The 22,902-nt window shown below is 43.7% G+C and overlaps 1 protein-coding gene across 1 annotated transcript in view; it reads left to right on the top strand.

Annotated features, from left to right (window-relative positions):
* LOC126253554 (integrin alpha-PS2-like) overlaps nt 1-22,902 on the top strand; it is a 392,425-nt gene that overhangs the window by 258,319 nt on the left and 111,204 nt on the right. The gene's annotated exons all lie outside the window — the stretch shown is intronic.

Here is a 22,902-nt window from a genome sequence, read left to right on the forward strand (position 1 = left end):
GTGCCCCGACCGGGACTCGAACCCGGGAACTCCTGCTTACATGGCAAGGGTTTCAATTGATTATCATTCATTTTAGAGAAGCTGCACAGGCATCAATGGTATCTGTTCTTTCGAGAACAGTTACTATCTCTCTCTCTCTCTCTCTCTCTCTCTCTCTCTCTGTCTCTCTCTCTCTCTCTCTACCCGGCCATTGACCTTCGTCTGTGCGAATGCGAATCGTCACGTTAGTTGGCGCGAGTAATGAGTGGATGGGCAAATATCTATTAGGAACATTACATATGTAGATTGTGGACAGTTGGGAATGTGGGTCTCACGGGAAGCGTGCGAGGGATAAGTCCGTACAGTCGCGCTACTCATCTGTGTCCTCGGTGGCTCAGATGGATAGAGCGTTTGCCATGTAAGCAGGAGATCCCGGTATCGAGTCCCGGGCGGGGCACACATTTTCAGCTGTCCCTATCAAGGTATATCAACAATACCTGTCGGCAGCTGAGGATTTCAATTGATTATCGTTTTACAAATCACAGTGAGCTTTCAGCAACTACGTCCTAAGCCCACTAGTTTTACAATAAGGCAGGAAATTTATAAAGCTTTTCTTCTCATTAGCAAGCATATACACCCATTTAAAAACCACATAAAATATACACTCAGCATTTAACTGATACTTAAGAGCAATTTACTTCTTAAGCACTACGCATCCCCTTGACCAGTCTGGTTCTCAAAACTTCAGACGTTACTCTTTCTCTTTGATTTTGCATGAACAGGACAACAAAATTTGACATGGTTTGTCAGATTACCTGTCGTCATCTGCAGTTGGGCAAGAGTCTTACTTCCTTAACAGTCAAGTTCTACTGTAAAACTGACAGTTCCCAGCTGCAGAGTTCACCGCACTCGCTGCTGTGTGTCAGCGGCCAGCGTTTACCGCACTGCTAGGCTCCATGCGCCCTCTCTTGGTGACGACAGCTACTCGCAGACAGCCACGACTCGTTCGTGCTCGCCGCTCTGTCCACAGCTCCCTCCGCTCTCCAACTTCGCTCCCTCTGCTCCCTCTCTACAACACTCAGGTATCCATTACACAGACCAGCTCCTCAGCTCGTGTCACTGAAAAACAGCCGAGAAGCTACGGGTCAACCTCGTTCTAGCGAACTCGATACTTCGACACGGCTCAGTCTATACTTCACAAGCCATCTTAAGCTCTGTGGCGGAGGGTACTTCTGGCAATACTACCATTTTCCAAAATCCATTTGCTATCTCGTGAAAGGTACGTGGGAAGAAATGGTCTCGGTAAGCCTCCGTTAGCATAATTTATTTGGTTTCCTCTTCGTCGTCATTTTGCGAGATTTGTGTGGGAAGAATCAATATCAAACTTCCAGCCAAATTAAACTGTATGTGGGACCAGTAATCGAAATTGAGACCTTTGCCTTTCGTGTGGAAGTACTCTACCGACTGAGCACTCCACTCTCACGACTCGCTCTCACAGCGTTACCTCCGCCAGTACATCTCTTACCTTGCAAAATTCACAGAAGTTCTCCTGCATTATCTTGCGGGACTAGCACTCCTGGCAGAAGGGATATTGCGGAGACATTCATTCTGGAAATGATCCCCCCCAGGCAGTAGCTAAGCTATGTCTCTGCTTCCATGTTGGCGAGTGCAACCGCCGGTGGTCGGCGGTGGTCAGAAACCTGTAGAGACGACTGTGAGTCACCACGGAGGGCTTCGCTGCTGCAGACCGCATGCCGGTCACGTGGGGAGCTGACCTTACCCCACTGGCAAGGACACGCCCGGCCCGCCGCACAGGACGCCAAAGGGAACCGGCACCACCTGTTGTCCTGAGCTCTACGGCGCTCGCTTGCGAACAGTCGCGTAAGCCGGTCGACATTTGACGTCCACTGTCGGATAAAGTCCTCATCTAGGCAGACGTAAATCCAAGGTTGGGGGGGGGGGGGGGGAGGTCATGAGAATATTATACTACAATCGATCTTTTTAATCTTGTTGCCCAAATAAGGAGTACGTTTGAACTTATTTTTTGCTTCTTTCGCTCCCAGTACCTCGTCATTCGTTAACTTTCCTTCTTTTATGATCTTCTGTCAAGCCTGAAGTTCATAGATAAATTTCTCAGCATATTAGTTCTATGAAAGCCAGTTACTTTTAGGTGTTAATTAACTCGTGGTAGCCATTAGCTGTGGTTTTCCATCGATAAGGCCAAGTTTAGAATTTTCGTAGTGATACTGTTGTTCTCAATTCTGTGTAAGTTCAAAATGGCTCTGAGCACTATGGGACTTAACACCTGACGTCATCAGTCACCTAGAACTTAGAACTACTTGAACCTAACCAACCTAAGGACATCACACACATCCATGCCCGAGGCAGGATTCGAACCTGCAACCGTAGCAGTCGCACGGTTCCAGACTGAAGCACCTAGAAACGTTCGGCCACCGCGGCTGGCTTCTGTATAAGTGATTGTAAAATTGTCAACACTGTGTCCTGATGGTATTTGTCATTTTTCTCTATTACTTAATAGATCTCCTGGGATGTCTTTTTCAATCAGGCTCTATTTTTGTATTTTCGACATAATACTTTTGCTTCCTTGTTTTTCAATCCTTTTTATTCGTGATCTGCCCCCTAGGCACGTAGTTTCAGATGCATAAAGAACTTCTGTTTTAGTAACTGTCGTATAATGTCGTATTTTTTTCCTTCTGAGATATAGATTTTTTTTTGTATCTGTTCCAGGTGACTTAGTGTGCTTATAAAGTAACTTTCTTCGTATCCTAGCAGTCGGAACCAAGTATAGTATTACTTCTAACTTACACTGGCGGGTAGAGCCCAATTATAAAGCAACTTTTACGTTATCAACAGTCTTTATTATTTCTATCTGTTCCAATCCTGGCGTCTGTAGCCAGATACCATGTGAGGTTGCCTTATTATGTGGTTTTAGGTGTTAATTCTTTACTGTTTGTGTGTGCAATGGATTTTCATATATTTTTCTATATTATCTGACTACAGCCCCGTGTGCTTTGTATTTTTCATATATTTTCCTATGATGTTATCTGAGTTTAAAAAAATAACATTGCAATGATATGCTACAAACTAACTTCTCATTCTGACCATTGCAACTGCCGAGCCTTTATCTTGGAAGAATTGCTCTGGTACAAGTGCATAAAATCTTCCTCTGTGTTTACCTTTAACATGATGGTGAGTGAGCTCAGCTTGAGTTTGTCGATCCTTTCTTGAAATTTTATTGTATGTAAGTGATTGTCAAATATTGGACCTAAAATTCTTTCTATTCAATTTAGAGCTTATTTATATGGGGCCAGTTCAGCAGTTTGCAAAAATTAAACTTCTTCACTAGTTTTCTTAGTCACTCCTATTTAGGCCCTCCGTATTCTTTCTAAAATTAATTTTCTCAGCATTGCGACGTCGTTTTCCTATTCTCCCCCGAATGTCCGATCCTTTCGACGTCTGAGGCTTCCCTTGTCCTTCTCGTCCAGCCGTGTCGGCTCTCAGGTCTGCTGTGACGCTGCCTGGGACCTCTCTCGCGTCATCCCCACCTGGCGGTTTCAGCGTCTTGGCGGCCCACCTACTGCTTGTCGCCAATGGGTACACTATTCCCTTAAACCATTCGCTTTTCTTACTTGTGCTTTTTCTTAGCAAAGTTCTGCATACAAATGAGGTTCAAGGATAAATTTCTTTGCTTATATGGGAGAATGTTGTACCTAAGTGCACTTACAGCGATTAGCCAAAACATTATGACCACCGACCTACTGTCGATATAAACCCGTCCAAGCGAAAGCAGCGTAGTATCAGTGAGAGTTTTTGCCATGAGTAGAATGGGGAAGGCGCGCGATCTATCTGAGGGCAGATTGTGATGGCCCGGAGGCTCGGCACTGCATTTCGGAAACTGCCAGACTTGTCGGCTGTTCTATGACTGCTGTGTATCTTCACCACGCTTCGAAGCCAAGGTTAAACCACGTCCTGACGTCGTGGGGTTGGGCGCTCGCCCCTCATTACAGATGTCTGACGTCGTAGGCTGGGCAGACTGGCAAAACAGGACAGGCGGTGAATTGTTGCGAAACTAACATCAGACTTTAAAGCTGGTCAGAATACAAGTGACTCTGAACACACAGAGCACCGAACACTGCTAATGATGGGTCTTCGCAGCCGGCGACCCAAACATGCCAATATTAACCCCACGACATTGGCAACTACGATGAAATGGGCACATGACCATCGGCTCTGGACGTTGGCGCAGTGGCTGGTCGTTGCACGGTCTGATGAATCCCTATACCTTCTTCATCATGTCGATGGGAGGGCGAATCCGTCGTCTTCCAGGGGAACAGCTCCTTGGCACCTGTACTGCGGGAAGGAGAGAAGCTGGCGGCGGCTATCTATTGCGGCATGGGTCCAGTGGAGCTCGTGCAAGGCACGATGACGGCCAAAGACTGTTGCAGACCACATACACCCTTACATGACGATCATGTTTCCGGACGGCAGTGACATTTTTTCAACAAAATAATGCTCCACGTCACAAGGCCAGGGGTGTGATGGAGTGGTTAAACGAACACAGTGGCGAGTTCCAGTTGATGTGCTGGCCCTCACAACTCGCCAGATGTGAAACCGAACACATCTGGGCTGTGATTGACGTGGCGTCAGAGCTCATCGTCCCCCCTCCCCGGAATTTGTGGAATTAGGTGACTTGTGTCTACAGACGTGGTGCCAACTCCCTCCAGCGACCTATCAAGGCCTCGTTGCTTTCAAGACACGACACGTCGCCGCTGTCATCCGTGCCAAAGGTGAACATACCGGTTGTTAGGTAGGTTGTCATAATATTCTGGCTGAACAGTGTAGTTCACTTACCTCTATCCCGTCCTATAACAGAAACTTGATAAATATTAATTTCAGATAACATAAAATCATTGTATGAGTCCGCGGTCATTATTCCAAGTCAATGTAATTACAGTTGCTATAGAGACGGACATTTAAATTGATTAACATTTTTTCTTATTACATTTTTAAATGATAGAATTCACTTTTAATTTGCAGCAGTCTTTTTCGTAAATTACAAAACCTAGCCCGAAAAACTGAGATTTTTCCAACCGTGGAAACATGTTCCAAGGTACAAATTCCCATGTAGCTAGAAACATATATTCTGCCGAAATTTAAAAGTGTTGAAGTCGAGAAAATCTTGTCAGTATCGTATTTAATCGTCTGTCTATTAACATCATTACTCCACTGCATGCCAAAAACCAGTAAATGAAAGCAAATTGAAGGGAAGTAATATCTAAAACCAGTTAAAAGTTAAATACATTTTAAAATGAAAGCTATGGGAAACTAAGACAAATTTCCATTTTCAAAGCAGTTTAAAAAAACTCAGTTCGTTTGCAAGTACCACATCTTCCATGGTAAAGGACCTTCTTTTGTTTCAAGGTACAAGATGGTGCACGACTGGCGAAGTATGGCTTAAGCGTCACTATGTTACAGAAACAGTTCTAAAAATGTATAGCATTTTACTCACTAAGAAATACTGTAACTGAAGAATTAACAGTATATCCCAAATAGCGTAAAATATTACTATTAAAAAAAACACTTAAATGTGTAAAAGGCGAAATACTTGCAAATGGTGCACATCACCGACCCTTATGTCTGACAGCGACAGAAACTGTAGAAAATGGCGGAAACTGCTTATGGCGGCCTCTAGTGCGCAGGCCTTCGTGTGATTCTAAAATCAGTCACGGGACTGAAGTATCATCAGAAAACATTATGTGTCCCTAGGTACACTATCCTCTAGGTAGAACCCTCTCCCCTGATATAATTTTTATTAATTAATCAAATGGAAGGTGACATCGACAGTTCCGAAGATATGGTAATGTCGCATGTTCTTTGTAGTTTTGTAATTCTTTTTTTGTTAGCTTCTCGGTTTAGCCCCCTTGCTCAATAATTTCCCCTATCTACTCGAATTTGTCTACTTGGGAGATTTTCCCGAATTTGGTGCTTAAAGGTTGGTTGTCGAATCTTAATCTCGTCCCTTCCACATAGTGTGCATCAACTCATTTGAAATTTGGAGCGTTTACATTTTTACACAGATAACTTTTTTATTTTTACATATTTCAGGTTTCAAATTTTTCAACTAACTTTCGGGGACCATAGTAGAATGAAAATCTTGTCCCGGTGAGAAATTCTAGCAAATTAGCAGAAATTTTTTAGACAGGACACTTTTCAGTTGCTTGCCGGGAGGCTCACCCCGGTTGATGTGCTTGCGGCCTGGCTAGATGTAAGAAACAATGAAGCCGTATGGAGGCGCCCTGTCAGAGGCTAAATGTACCTCCTGCCAGCAACGAATCCGACACGGTTCGTCAATAGACAAGTGGAACCGGAAGTTCACAAGATGTTGACTAAGACAAGGTAGAAAGCCCTCGAACGAGGAAAAAGCAACAACGAGACAGATTTTCCCGAACATAGGCAGAAGCGATTGAAATAAACAGGGTTTTCCCTTATTTACATGCTCGTACTGCCATGGTCTGCAGACCTATGGTTACAATATTTGTAGGCCTATTAAATGAAGCACTGACAATTATGAGTCTACACAGTGATACTATGTCGTGTAAGTTATGACATCGTCAAAGGTGTGCGAGTTCGTAACTTAGTCTTTATTGTTCTTAAATCATACTTCTTAACTATCAGATGAATCCTTTCCAAGTTATGTATTCCTCTGAATTGGAATTTCTTGAAAGTTATGCTACATCGAAGTACTAAGGGTAATTTAACAATTTATTGCTATTATATTAAAAGATTTTATTGCATCCGAAGACATTCCGTCTGGAAGCACCATGAGCGCTTGTAATATAGTGAAAATAGGTAGACACTTCTAGATGACTTTTTGTGTTCATCTGTATTACCCGTTCGACCATTGTTACAAGCTGCGACACTTATTTTGTTAGATAATTAAGCTATAAGTTAAAGTAGGATGCAAGGAACAAGGTGTACCTTCCTGGGAAGCATTAGGTTGGTGCATAAGTTCGTAGTTTTTTCCATAAGTTTAAAAAACACCACAGATACACGTAACAGAGATTTTAGTCGTCAATAATATATTCTCCTTCACTATTTACAACAGTTTGCCAACGCTGCGGTAACTTTTCGATTCGGCGACTGTAGAAATCACATGGTTTTGAGGCGAAGAACTCGTCGAACCATGTTCGGAATGCATTTTCATCCCGAAAGCAAGGTCTTTAAATGTTGTTCGACAGAAAGCGGAAAACGTGAATATCTGAGGGTGCAATATCAGGTGAATAAGATGCGTGCGAAATGACTTCCCAACCCATCTCTTGTATAGTGCGTTTTGTCAGTCTAGCAGAATGCAGGTGGGCGTGGGGTAGCATCGCATCACGCAGTATTCCTGGCCGTTGTTCTTGATCTGCGTCTGCAAGACGTTTAAATTGTTGACAATGAATGTCAGCAGTGATGGGTACACATCAGGGAAGCAGTTTGTACTACACTATACGGTCACTGTTCCAAACATGCATAATATTATCTTTTGTGGATGCGCGCAGGTCTTTGTACGGGGAATTGCTGCTTTCTTTGGAATCAGGCATTACTTTCTTTTCCTTATGCTACCATAATGATACAGCAGAGAAATGGTGGGTGATGTTCACGGGCCAATTGATCAAGAGCAAGCAGAGATGCACATATGGCTACTGGCTGATTTTTGTGATTTTTGCTCAGACCATGCGGTACAAAAATAGTTCAAATGGCTCTGAGCACTATGGGACTTAACATCTATGGTCATCAGTCCCCTAGAACTTACAAGGGAACTTCCCCATCGCACCCCCCTCAGATTTAGTTATAAGTTGGCACAGTGGATAGGCCTTGAAAAACTGAACACAGATCAATTGAGAAAACAGGAAGAAGTTGTGTGGAACTGTGAAAAAATAAGCAAAATATACAAACTGAGTAGTTCCTGGGAAGATAGGCGACGTCAAGGACTCTAAGAACACAGGAGCGCCGTGGTCTCGTGGTAACGTGAGCAGCTGCGGAACGAGAGGTCCTTGGTTCAAATCCTCCATCGAGTGAAAAGTTTAATTTTTTTATTTTCTGTTTATGTGACAAACTATTGTGTTTTCACCACTTTTTTGGGAGTGATTATCACATCCACAAGAAAACCTAAATCGGGCAAGGTAGAAGAATCTTTTTACCCATTCGCCAAGTGTACAAGTTAGGTGGGTCGACAACATATTCCTGTCATGTGACGCACATGCCGTTACCAGTGTCGTATAGAATATATCAGATGTGTTTTCCTGTGGAGGAATCGGTTGACCTATGACCTTGCGATCAAATGTTTTCGGTTCCCATTGGAGAGGCACGTCCTTTCGTCTACTAATCGCACGGTTTTGCGATGCGGTTGCAAGACACAGACACTAAACTTATTACAGTGAACAGAGACGTCAATGAACGAACGGACAGATAATAACGATGTAAAAATAAAGAAAGTAAAATTCTCACTGGAGGGAAGACTTGAACGAAGGACCTTTCGTTCTGCAGCTGCTCACGCTACCACGAGACCACGGCGCCCCTGAGCTCACATTGTCCATGATGTTGCCTATGTGGCCCATGGACTACTCAGTTTGTATATTTTGCTTATTTTTTCACAGTTCCACGCAACTTCTTCCTGTTTTCTCAATTGATCTGTGCTCAGTTTATCAAGGCCTATCCACTGTGCCAACTTATAACTAAATCTGAGGGGGGGTGCGATGTGGAGGTTCCCTTGTTAGAACTACTTAAACCTAACTAACCTAAGAACATCACACAACACCCAGTCATCACGAGGTAGAGAAAATCCCTGACCCCGCCGGGAATCGAACCCAGGAACCCGGGCATGGGAAGAGAGAACGCTACCGCACGACCACGAGCTGCGGACCATGCGATACCCACAGATACGATTTTTTGAACCATCCCCATTACATGCAATTGCCGCAGGATGGTGGAATCATCACAGTTCATCAGTTTTGCCAGTTCACAAGTACACTGACATGGATCATTGTGGATTAAAGCGTTTAATCAATCTTCAGCAAACCCCGAAAGTCTTCTGAACGTGGAGAGTTCCTCCTTAAAATGACAAAACTTTTTTTTTCAGCCCTCTGTTCAATAACAGTTTCAACATACACGGCGCAAATGTTTTTGGTTGCCTCCGCTGCTGTTTGCTGTTACCCCTCTGTTGAACTCAAACAGAAGAATATGTCGTAAATGTTACGATTTCTCCACTTGACACTACATTTTCTAGCGTCCACAACTCCACTCGCTATTTTCTTACCCTCATTTTGTTTCCTGGTTTCCTTCATATTCAACGTTTAATAATCGCTTCGATTCCATCCTCGCCCACTTACAGCGTGGCAGATGTACTAAGAAAGCGATTTTTCGCATTTCGTGTTCCTCGTTAACTGTGTTATCTATTTTACACTTTTCCTGTTTTTTCCATGCTAATTAACTTTATAAAGTTGCAGTCTTCAGTGCATGGATTTACTAAAAGCGTATTGTTGTTTGTGTAGTCTAATTTGGGTTTTACACACATGAAAAAAGTTTTGCATCACCCCGGTTCCCAGAACTCCTGAAGACAGATGGATATTGAAGAAGATGGATATTGTATCTCAGAGATGTCACTAAACCATTCCAAAGATGTAAACAACTATGCACGAGCAGAGCCTATTAGACGGAGGGGGTCCGACAGCCGATCAGTTGCAGGCATTCCAACAGGAAGGAGGTACTCGGCTCGTTTTGTCGGTAGTTTAGCCATACCTAAACAGTCAATACCGCGGTTCGATCGCGTCCGCATTGTTTCTTTGTGTCAGGAACGGCTGTCAACAAGGGAAGTGTCCAGGCGTCTCGGTTTGAACCAAAGCGATGTTAGGACATGGAGGAGATACAGAGAGATAGGAACTGTCGATGACATGCCTCGCTCAGGCCGCCCAAAGGCTTCTACTGCAGTGGATGACCGCTACCTACGGATTATGGCTCGGAGTAACCCTGACAGCAATGCCACCATGTTGAATAAATCGCTTCGTGCAGCCACAGGACGTCGTATCACGACTCAAACTGTGTGCAATAGGCTGCTCACGACGTACATGGCGAGGTCCATCTGTGCGACCACGAGTTAGCTGCGAAATTTGAAAATTGGAAAATTTTGGAAATTTGTCGTAAGGACTATGGGACAAACTGCTGAGGCCATCGGTCCCTAGGCTTACTCATTACTTAACCCAACTTACGCTAAGAACAATACACACACACCCATGCCCGAGGGAGAACCCCAACCTCCGGTGAGGGGAACCAGGCCAACCGTGACAAGACGCTCTAGACCGCACGGCTACCCCGCGTGGCTAAAAATTGATCTACATAAAAATATAAAAGCGTTTAGTAAAATATTCTATAAAATGGGAGAACGGAGGAAAGGGAAAGGATCATGGACACTCCCTGTGGATCCTTACTTGTGCAGAGTGGTTTCCATGGCTGCGCCAATACGCGAAGGTAACTGGGAGGTTGTAATGCAACTCATGCTTTTGGCACACAAGTATTTACGTGAAATTTTTTGATCAGCATCCACACTACTGATTTCTAAATTGTTTCTAGCGGCAGCTACAGCCTATTCTGAGAATTTTCTTCGGTGCTCTTTGTCGCCTATCAATACCACCTACTCAAGAACTCGTCACCACTTCGCAGAAATATCTTGCCACTTCGGGGTCCGCCTGTAATACTGACACGATCATCTCGCAAGCGAAACCTGTCGCGTTGAAAGCTGCCCTCCCCTAATGAGGAAAGGCATTTGTCACTCTGCGCCAAAGAAGCAGTGGGGCGACCTTTTAGGGGCTTGCAGCCGGCGAGCCGCCTCCTGTCCGCTTAATGGCGACCCCGGACTGGTGGGCGGAGCGGGGGGGGGGGGGGGGGGGACGCTTGTCGCTCGTCCATCATTACGGCCCTTACTGCTGAGACAGCTCTGCAGGGGAAGAGACAGTGAGAATCCCTGGGTGAAGGCGAGGGGGTGGGGGGAACGACAGCTAATCTACACTGCTAGCGGTTAAAACGGCAACAGCAGGAAAAATAGCAAATAACGAAATGTTATTGCGCTTGTATAAAGGGTGCAACGGGTATAAGTGAAGATATTTCTATTGGTGACTCAGGACAGTCCACTGAACAACAGTAAATCAGTATTTACGCCATTTTCAGACTAACAATTATAGCTATTACGAATCATATGTTTTTAGGTTGGGTAGTACCTCCAGGAATGGGTGGCACATACAAGTCATAAACGCATATTTTCCCCTGGGTAGCAGGTCAGGTGTTGAAGTGTGGACAAGTGTACATAAAAAGGTTTGTCTATACTGACAGGCTTAGTCCACTTAGAGCTGCAATTACAACAGTACAGAAAACATCGGGTTGTAAGTGTTGTAATGTGTTTGGGTCCATTCTGAAAAACAGTCCCGTAACATTGTTGTGCTACTGCACTGGTTTCTTCGACTCAACCCTTCACAGAGCTGCGGCCTGGGGCTGGGGAAATCAGGCCACACACATTTTGGTCGCTTTGTCTTTCTGCTGTGACTGTACTTTGGCACCTCACACCACCTGGTCTGGTGACACTGTGAAGTGACTGCCTTCATGATGCAGTTTAGCACTTGTTACATCAGCGAGGATTTCCTGTTCGAATTCTACCTGGTTTTTGTTGCCTGACCCCCTTCTGTGGCTTCTGGCATTACCAGGGAAGGCATCTTAATTTTACCTGGCTATGCCAAGTACATTATTTTGTGGCACAACTAAATTATTGTTATTATTATTATTACCTTAAAACATTTTCACATATTACTTTTGTTATTAGTAAATCGTAGGCATTTCTGGCTGTCAAAAGAGAGTGGGGAGGGGGGGGGGGGGGTGGGAAGAAAAATTAGGAACTGTGATCTCCCTAGAACACAACCTTGGAACTGTGCCTGTCCACAAGACCATAGCTAGAGAAGCAGGGGTGCATTATCCAAAAGGTACTCTTTTCTATACAATAAGCGATATGTATACTAATGCTGGTTGAAATTTCTCCATGCTTCCCAGGGTTTCTCACTTACCTATCTCCTTTCCAACCCTACCCTCACTGTCACCCCTAACTCTGTGTTAGCCTCACTGCATTTTTTCCCCAGATAGTTCTTACAAGGGAACCTCCCCATCGCACCCCCCTCAGATTTAGTTATAAGTTGGCACAGTGGATAGGCCTTGAAAAACTGAACACAGGTCAATCAAGAAAACAGGAAGTAGTTGTGTGGAACTATGAAAAAAATAAGCAAAATATACAAACTGAGTAGTCTATGTGCAAGATAAGCAACATCAAGGACAGTGTGAGATCAGGAGCGCCGTGGTCCCGTGGTTAGCGCGAGCGGCAGTGGAACGAGAGATCCTTGGTTAAAGTCCTCCCTCGAGTGAAAGATTTAATATCTTTATTTTCGCAGTTAGATCTGTCCGTTCGTTCATTGACGTCTTTGTTCACTGTAATAAGTTAAGTGTCTGTGTTTTGCGACCGCGCCGCAAAACCGTGAGATTAGTAGACGAAAGGACGTGCCTCTCCAATGGGAACCGAAAACATTTGATTGCAAGGTCATAGGTCAACCGATTCCTCCACAGGTAAACACGTCTGATATATTCTATACGACACTGGTGACGGCATGTGCGTCACATGACAGGAATATGTTGTCGACCCACCTAACTTGTACACTTGGCGAATGGGTAAAAAGATTCTTCTACCTTGCCCGATTTAGATTTTCTTGCGGATGTGATAATCACTCCCAAAAAAGTGATGAAAACATAAGAGTTTGTCAGATAAACTGCAACAGTCGCACAGTTTTCCCTGTGCTCTGTCAAAACTATGTTTTTAACGTTTTCAAATTTTTCCGTGTGTAGACCGTCAAATCCTGCATATGTCCAAGCAAATCTGAACATGTCATGGAATTTTGGAGAGCGAAGTTGATTGTGTGTGTGTGCCTGAACTTTGATAATTGTCTGAAAATAAAAAATTAAAATTTTCACTCGGGGGAAGATTCGAAGCAACGACCTCTTGTTCCACAGCTGCTCACGCTAACCACAGGACCACGGCGCTACTGAGTACTACTATCCTTAATGTTATATATGTTAGCATGGACTACTCAGTTTGTATATTTTGCTTATTTTTTTTCATAGTTACGCACAACTTCTTCCTGTTTTCTCGATTGATCTGTGTTCAGTTTTTCAAGGCCTATCCACTGTGCCAACTTATAACTAAATCTGAGGGGGGTGCGATGGGGAGGTTCCCTTGTTAGTATGTGTACCAAATTTGACAGAATGTTTTGCTTTTGATGTTAACTCTTTTTCCTATTGTGTCCACAATCACTAATCATCAGGGTCTTACGATCAAAAATATAATATAATTGTCTCGTGATAGTGTGTGCGTTATGTATGTACCAAGTCTGATAGAAATTGCTCAATATGTAGTAGGCCATGTTCCACCGTAGCTCCAAAATGCGTTGAGCAATTTCTATCGGACTTAGTACACACGTGACGCAGTGTCAAGAGACGGTAAATTGGTACACATACGACGCAATATCAAGAGACATCACTGTAAGTGTTCCGCACATCTATTTGTGATCATTCAAACTAATGATGATTTTTTGTTTTAGAGCAGTTGTGGGTAGCGGCAGGAAAAAAGATAAAAGCAAAAGTATAGCTCCGCGTTCTGAACCTGCTGGGCCAATCGGGACCGACCGACCATCGTGTTATCCTCTGTCAATGGCCTAGCTGGATGTGGCATGGAGGGTCATGGGGTCAGCACGTTGCTCTTCCGGCCGTTATCGGCTTTCATGACCTTGGAGCAGCTACTTCTCACTGAAGAACCTCCTCAGTTGACATCACGAGTGCACTCTGGTTCAGCCGGCCGGTGTGGCCGTGCGGTTCTAGGCGCTTCAGTCTGGAACCGCGTGACCGCTACGGTCGCAGGTTCGAATCCTGCTTCGGGCATGGATGTGTGTGTGATGTCCTTAGATTAGTTAGGTTTAAGTAGTTCTAAGTTCTAGGGGACTGATGACCACAGATGTTAAGTCCCATAGTGCTCAGAGCCATTTGAACCACTCTGGTTCAGTCCTCTTTCCAAGGAAAGAGCTCTGGCAGTACTGGGAATCGAACCTGGGTCCTCTGCATAACAGCCAGACAAGCTGACAGGCAAAAAGATGAACAGAAGGCTAGAATTGGACTGAAGTTCTGAAGATGAACTGAACCATTATACAATGAAGGCTTTCACGACCGGATGTTTCAGCAGCTGAGAATTTTTCATGGCTGTATGGCCGTGGTCCATGGAACTCTTCAATCCCTGACGTTTCGTCCAAGGCTACGTTGGACATCTTCGGTCGGCAAGATTCAGCACAACCAGGAGCACCTCCGAAGATGTCCAACCCGGAAAAATCTCAGCAGCTGGAACTGAACCATGTTTCCAAGATGGATCTTCCAGTTTGTATAAAAAACAAAATTTTGATTGTGAATTAAGAGTTTTTACGAAAGTGAGAAACGGGCTTTCAAAGCGAAAACCGTTTAAAAACTGAGGGCTGTTAAGCATGAAATGAACATGTAAGTCTGCAGGCTTATGTAAGTCTGCAGGCTTCCGTGGCCATTGTCACTGAAGTTAAAATCTTCTGGGTTATTAGGCCGCGTCATGTTTCTTCTAAAATGATCGACGTTTCGACCCCTCTGCTGGGATCTTCCTCAGGATCTTCTAGTGTCCACTACTGCTAGAACATGGAATGAACAGTCGCATTTTGGTAATCACTTGCAGAGACTGGAAGATAAAGAAATGGAACTGGGAGCAGACTGGAGTGGACATCACAATTACGAATGTAGCGAAAATGATGTGAAGGCTGGCAGAACACTTATTTCTTTATATGTTTATTACTTATTTAGTGTGTCCAGATTAGGGCCTTAAGGCTCTCTCTTACAACTGGCCAGGAACAACACTTACAGAAATCTTACATAACAATAACAATAATAATTTGAATTATTAATAAAAATAGCTCAATAATATTAATAATAATAGTAACACTTATAATGATCATAAAGTAATGGAGAAATTAAGAATTATATTGATTAGTTATTACAGAGCAGACTCAATAATAATAATAATTTGCATTATCAATAAAAATCAATAATTTGCAATAATATTAATAGTATCAATAAGCCGGCCGCTGTGGCCGAGCGGTTCTAGGCGCTTCAGTCCGGAACTACGCTGCTGCTACGGTCGCAGGTTCGAATCCTGCCTTGGGCATGGATGTGTGTGATGTCCTTGATTAGGTTTAAGTAGTTCCAAGTCTCGGGGACTGATGACCTCAGATGTTAAGTCCCATAGTGCTTAGAGACATTTGTAGTATCACTAATAATAATAAAATAATGTTGGCATTAAATTGATACTAATTACTTTAACACTTTTGAAGCCTTGTTCGGTATCAGAATAACTGTAAGGGATAATGAAAGAGAAGAGGTTTGAAATGAAGGTGATAATGGCTGCTAGGAAAGAAGAGAGTTTAAATAGAGAACTCTGTAGACAATGGGAGGGAAAAGTGGTGGGGGGAGCAGCAAGAGGGCGGCCGCGGTGGCCGTGCGGTTCTAGGCGCTTCAGTCCGGAACCGCGAGACTGCTACTGTCGCAGGTTCGAATCCTGCCTCGGGGATGGATGTGTGTGATGTCCTTAGGTTAGTTAGGTTTAACTAGTTCTAACTTCTAGGGGACTGATGACCTCAGATGTTAAGTCCAACAGTGCTCAGAGCCATTTGAACCATTTTTGGAGCAGCAAGAAGAGATAGCTATTGTGATAGACGGTAGGCCATTAGCTGTCTTTTTAAGTTTGAAAGGATTTTAATTTCTCCAACATTTTGAGGAAGATTGTTCCAAAGTCGGGTTCCTGATACAGAGAACAATTTAGTGTTGTGTAGTGATGTGTTGTTGTAGACTCAGTCCGAAGACTGGTTTGATGCAGCTCTCCATGCTACTCTATCCTGTAAAAGGCTCATCTGCGATTAACGTTTGAAACTTTTATCCTTTTGAATCACTGAACGGGGTGGCGCAGTGGTTAGCACACTGAACTCGCATTCGGGAGGACAACAGTTCAAACCCCGTCTCCGGCCATCCTGATTTAGGTTTTCTGTGATTTCCCTAAATCGTTTCAGGCAAATGCCGTGATGATTCCCCTGAAAGGGCACGGCCGATTTCCTTCCCAATCCTTCCCTAATCCGAGCTTGTGCTCCGTCTCTAATGAGCTTGTTGTCGAAGGGACGTTAAACACAAATCTCCTCCTCCTTCTGAACCTGCTTACTGTATTCATATCTTGTCCTCCCTCTACGATTTTTACCCCCCACCATCCCCCACCCCACCACACGCGCTTCCCTCAAATACTAGTGATCCGTTGATGTCTCAGAATGCGTCCTATCAGCTGATCCCTCCTAGTCAGGTTGCGCCAAAATTTCTTTTCTTCCCAATTCTATTCAGTTCCTCCTCATTAATTTTGTAATCTACCCATCTAATCCTCAACCATATTTCAAAAGCTTCTATTCTCTCTGTGTCTAAACTGTTCGTCGCCCACGTTTCACTTCCGTACATGGTTATACTCCATACAAATACTTTCAGAAAAGACTTCCTATCGTCAGCTATTTTGCTGCTCAAATAGCAAACCTCATCTACTACTATAAGTGTCTCATTGCCTAGTCTAATTCCCTCAGCGTCACTTTATTTAATTCGACCACATTCCGTTATCCTTGTCTTGCTTTTGTTGATGTTTATTTTATATCATTCTTTCGATACTCTCTCTGTTTCGTTCAACTGCTATTCCAAGGCCTTTACTGTCTCTGACAGAATTGCAGGGTCATCGGCAATTCTCTAAGTTTCTATTTCTTCTCCTTATCTTCAGTTCCTAACCCAAATTTTTCTTTGGTTTCCTTCACTGCTTGCTCAGTGTACATATAGATACAGAAAGGATGTTACTTAGTTGAGACAAAGTATTTTACTATGTTGTCTGAAAAGTAGTGAAAGGGTTGAAGATAAATAGAGAGGGGTGCAATGATTGAGAAGACGATACACCAACCACAGTGTACGGTAATCTCTATGGTTATCGGCACGTAGCCATGATAATTGCCCATAAGCAGAAGTGATGTCGTCGAAATAGCGTACATAACAAATGCACCGCACGCAAGCATTCATCGCCAGTCCCAGCCACCGTGAGCTCTCATCCGAAAGCCAGGCGTATCGAGATGTTTGTTACAGATAATGGAAGACCGAGGGTTGGTTGGTTGGTTGGTTGATTGATTGGTTTAAGGGGAGAGGGGAAGGGACCGAGGGCACTGCCTGATGGAAGGAGCACAGATGTCATTAGAAAACGTGCAAGACTAGCATAACTAAAGACAGTAATGCAATGAAAAGTCTGTAATGATGATGATATGATGATGATATGATATGATATGATGATGATATGATATGATGGAGATGATGATATGACGGAGATGATGATATGATGGAGATGATGATATGATGGAGATGATATGATGATGATCTGTGAGCTTGTTTCGTTAGCTGCAACTAAACTCAGCTTCAGTAGCCAACTATCGATGGGAGAACACGCCAGAGATCCTCGGGCTGCAGATGAGATCCGTGGTTCGCGTCTGCACGGGGCACAGGCGCAGCCGCAAATACAGTACGTGAGGTGGCGACGGCCTCTGATGATCGATTATCGCTAAACACCGCAGCTCAGCTATTGCTAGGCAGTCCCTCGCTATTGCTAGGCAGTCCGTCGCTAATCACTGAAGCCTCTAGTTACGAGCCACTGAACAGTAGAGTTTTGACCTTGCCTGATTTATGTTTGTGATTTAGACTGCTCTCTGGATTGTCGTGTACACTTAAGACGACTTTGCTACACTCTGGACTTTTTTTGGTTATTCGTTCACTTCGTGATCTCCGCTGACATATGCCTCCGGAACTGCCTGTTTACAATGAAATAAATACCCTAAGCTGCAAACAGGCGTTGACGTAAGTCAACGGGGACAGTTGAAAATGTGTGCCCCGACTGGGACTCGAACCCGAGATCTCCTGCTTACATTGCAGGCGCTCTATCCATCTGAGCCACCGAGAACACAGAGGATAGTGCGACTGCAAGGACTTATCTCTGGCACGCCTCCTGTAAGACCCACATTCGCAACTTATTGTCCCGCACTATATTCATAGTGCCCCTGACCATTATACTCATTACTCGCAGCTTTACTGCCGTATATATACAGTTTGTGCATCTGCACAGTAGAAGATGGTCAATTGGCCGGGAAGCCTAACTATATATATATATATATATATATATATATATATATATATATATATATATATAGTGCGCAGATGCACAAACAGTGCCCGAACTCTTACGGGAATCGGCAATAAAGCCGCGAGCAATGAGTATAATGGGCAGGGGCACTATGAATATAGTGCGGGATAATAATATATACGTATATATATGAAGAGGTTATCTGTTCTTTCGGACATGTCCGAAAGAACAGGTACCATCTTCATATATACTGTCTGAGCAGTTCCGTCTGTTCTTGCGTCACCACCAGTGCGAGTTACGAGAAACTGTATTCTAATTACGCAGTGTATGGTAGGAGATTAATGAAATATCACACGAGTCTATTTTACGTTCGACATCGAGTACTTCCTTTCGAGGAATTCATATCCTTCCCGCGGTGGAGGTACCATCCTTTCTTCTTCATACTTTGAGGTTAACTAAGATTTCCAGCGCTCGTAACCATGCCCACTACGACAACCGATTGATGTCATAGGATAGCAATATGCACATAAAGAAATGGCAGTAGTATCGCTTACAAGAGGTATACAAGGGCAGTGCATTGACGGAGCTGTAATTTTACTCAGGTGATTCACGTGGAAAGGTTTCGGACGTGAATGTGGCCACACGACGTGAATTAACGGATAACGCTGAATGGTAGCTGGAGCTAGACACATGGATAATTCCATTTCAGAAATAGAGAATCCAATATTGCAAGATCCACAGTGCCAAGAGTTTTGTGCCCAGAATACGAAATTTCAGGCGTTGCATCTCACCACGGAGAAAGCAGTGGCCGGCGGCCTTCCTTCACTTAACGATCGAGAGCATTGGTGTTTGCGTAGCGTTGTCGCTGCAACATAAAAAAAAACACTGCGTGAAATAATAGCATAAATCAATGTGGGACGTCCGACGAACGCATCCGTTAGTTGGCGTCCTATGGCAGCAGAAGACCAACGCGTTTGTCTTTGCTAACAGCGCGACATCGCCTGCACCCTCTCTCCTGGGTTCGTGGCCATGTCGGTTGGATCCTAGACGACTGAAAATCCGTGGCCTGGTCAAATGTGTCCAGATTTCAGTTGGTAAGAGATGATGGCGGGGTTCGAGTGTGGCGCAGACGCCACGAAGCCGTGGGCTCAGTTTGTCGACACGGTAGTGTGCAAACTGATGGTGGCTCCATAATGGTGTGAGCTGTGTTTACATGGAATCGATTGGGTCCTCGGTTGTGTTCGACTACTTTGAGATCATTTACAGCCATTCACAGACTTCATGAAAATGCGCCACTTCACCGGGGCACAGTTGTTCGCGATTGGTCTGAAGTACAGTCCAGACAATTCGAGCGAATGATGGGGCCACCCAGATCGCCCGACGTGAATCGCATCGAACATTTATGAGATGTAATGGAGAGACCAGGTCGTGAACAAAATCCTGCACCGGAAACACTTTCGCAATTATGGACGGCTATAGAGGCAGCATGTTATTATTTATTTATGGGATTTCCAACGGCTCGTTGTGTCCATGCCACGTCCAGTTGCTGCACTAGACAGGGCAAAAGGAGGTCCGACACGATATTATCAGATTTCCCACGATTTCTGTCACCTCAGAGTGTGTCACAGTTTACCACCATGATTTGTGCCTTCTTAATGAGTTCCTTGCAGATATGGGATATAATAACAGACGGCGTCCTGTGATGAACGACTTGCACACGACCAAGACTTATTCCCCTCCCTCCCCCTCCCCCTTCCCTCCTCGTTCCTTCATTGAGAGCGCACACTCCTGCGCAATTCGTGAGGCATGAAGCGAAGTGACGTGAAAAACGTTATGCATAGGTGTGACGGGAATGCAAAGCAGGACGGACAGTTACGTCAGCGTATATACCGGTTGTAAACAAATCGGTCCTCATCAGTTCACGTCCTGCAGTCGTGCAATGCCTGCCCCAGAAGACACTAGCTTGAAACATTCTATCTCCACAACAGCGCTTCCGTTTAACCGTTTACAAGAGTACTTACAGAGAGGGCTGATGTATCCAACAACTGTCGAAGACCTTTCGTAGCTGAAAAGGAAACAATGACGAGACAAAATATTCGCTAAGCAGCGATACAGTTTGCTTCTGGACAAAACGCCGTACAACACTTTGTTAAGAGAAAAATCTCTATAAGGGGAAGTGATACGAATTTCCACGACAGGAAGATCTGGAGAGTCAGAGCTAATGCTACGATCGTGCATGGACAACGACACCGTTCGCTGCATTTAAGGGGCGTTGGAACGCCCTATCCCGAAAATGTTAAATTCAGTGACTTGGCTTTCCTGTATTTCAGGAACCACTCTAGCCATTGACACGAAACTTCTACAGGACATTAAACTGTATGTTCTGAGTCTACTGAACTGCTTTCGGAAATAGAATTTTTTAATTAAAATTTTTTGTACGTTGTCCTAAATGATTTTAATTATACATAACATTCTGTTCCTCTTTTAGTTCAGTAGACTGAGGATATGTATGTTATTAGTCCCTGAAAATTTGAAGTCCGCAGCTCGTGGTCGGGCGGTAGCGTTCTCGCTTCCCGCGCCCGGGTTCGATTCCCGGCGTGCTCAGGGATTTTCTCTGCCTCTTGATGACTGGGTGTTGTGTGACGTCCTTAGGTTAGTTAGGTTTAAGTAGTTCTAAGTTCTAGGGAACTGATGACCATAGATGTTAAGTTCCATAGTGCTCAGAGCCATTTGAACCATTTTTTTTTTTTTTTTTTTTTTTTTTTTTTGTAAATTTGAATACTCTTCTTGAAGTGGCTTCTGAGATTTAGGGGAAAATGCAACAGAAAATGTAAATGTTCAGGGATGGCTTCTAAAGTTTCAAAAGACTGTAACTCACTTAATAAATGCTTAATGTTTTATTTTTAGTGACTCAGAAACAACCTGCACCATACTGTATATAATCCTCTTGATCTTTTTCCAAGTTTTTTCTTTTTTTTGTTCTTTCTGGACTCCTTAGTGGCTAACTGTGCTGCATACTCTGTTTTACCTGTGCGAACCTTGTCCATTCTTTCAAGTTCTCTGATGCAGTTTGCTCCAGGATTAATTCCCATATGTTGTAGCACTTTCACCCTACCAATGTTTCCATCATTAAAAGCAATAACAGCATCACTGACCCCCACTTTAGTGTCTTCATTCCAACAAAAACATTTTGTGGTAAGCGAGTCCATATAAGATTACTGAACGAGTCATTGGGATTTTGAGTCTGACCATGCACACAGTTCTTCAGTAATTCAGGATTTGCCAGGTCTCTGTAAATAGGTTTTATGATAACCATGACTGCTGCTGGGATGGAATGTTTATGCACTGGGCAATGCGGTAGTTGCACCATGAATCAGATCCAGGAGGGCAAAGGTGGTGTACTGGTTTTTCATAAGTTGGCAGTCTGTGGAAGAAGGTAGCCCATTCTGCCTGCTTCATTTTCAACAAATCCTCAGTATTATTTCTAGTGGCAATCCCATAATACTGCTGTAGATCATCAATCATTTTGTCTGTAAGCCTGCCTCTTATGGTTTTACCGTGAGAAAGTTTCTTGTCTCTCTAACTTTGTTTCAACTTCCTCAACCTGGTGCCCATCCTCTTCTGGACATGACCTTCATAACACAGCAATCCACAGCCTTCTATATACAAAATAACCGAATGTATTAGATCTTGAAGTAATGCACGTAAAAATTTTAACATTTTCAACCAGTGTAGATTATATTTAAAAAATTAAGTACTTCCCATGTGAGTGATATATATATATATATATATATATATATATATATATATATATATATAATTTTATTCAGAAATTGCAAATTTTATAATGAGGTAAAAAAAATCCGAAAATGTGAAAAAAAAATTCCATTCTAACTCCCCTTAACAGATCCTCACCGGCGAGTATACTAGGACGTGTCAGGAGAGGCTGCTCGGGGACAGCAAAATGGTTCAAATGGCTCTGAGCACTATGGGACTCAACTTCTGAGGTCATCAGTCCCCTAAAACGTAGAACTACTTAAACCTAACTAACCTAAGGACATCACACACATTCATGCCCGAGGCAGGAATTGAACCTGCGACCGTAGCAGTCGCGCGGTTCCGGACTGAAGCGCCTAGAACCGCTCGGCCACCGCGGCCGGCTAGTTCAAAGTAACACCGAAGCGATTCAGAAGATTAAGAAACATAAAATGCACATACAGAATCGTAAGAGACGATGAAACATCATCCCCGGAATTAAACGATGAGATAGAGGATGTTGCAACCCAGACGCTGAATAAGCAAATTACATCAATATCACACTGTGCAGTTGTTTGCGGACTATAGAACATGGTGTCTTCAATTACATGTGGTCACTGGACTGCCTTCGCTGTCAATTCTCATGGGTTAGTTGGTTAGTTACTTGGTTGGTTAGTTAGTTAGCTAGTTAGTTAGTTAGTTAGCTTCATGTTCCGTAGGTTATTTGGACGACAGATCCACAGTATTACGATTTATGGTGCAGATGGTCCATGGAGCATGAAACTATCTAACTAATTAACCAATGTACATTGACAGCGAAG

This window comes from Schistocerca nitens, chromosome 4 (assembly GCF_023898315.1).
Source record: "Schistocerca nitens isolate TAMUIC-IGC-003100 chromosome 4, iqSchNite1.1, whole genome shotgun sequence".
In the NCBI taxonomy this organism is placed as follows: domain Eukaryota; kingdom Metazoa; phylum Arthropoda; class Insecta; order Orthoptera; family Acrididae; genus Schistocerca; species Schistocerca nitens.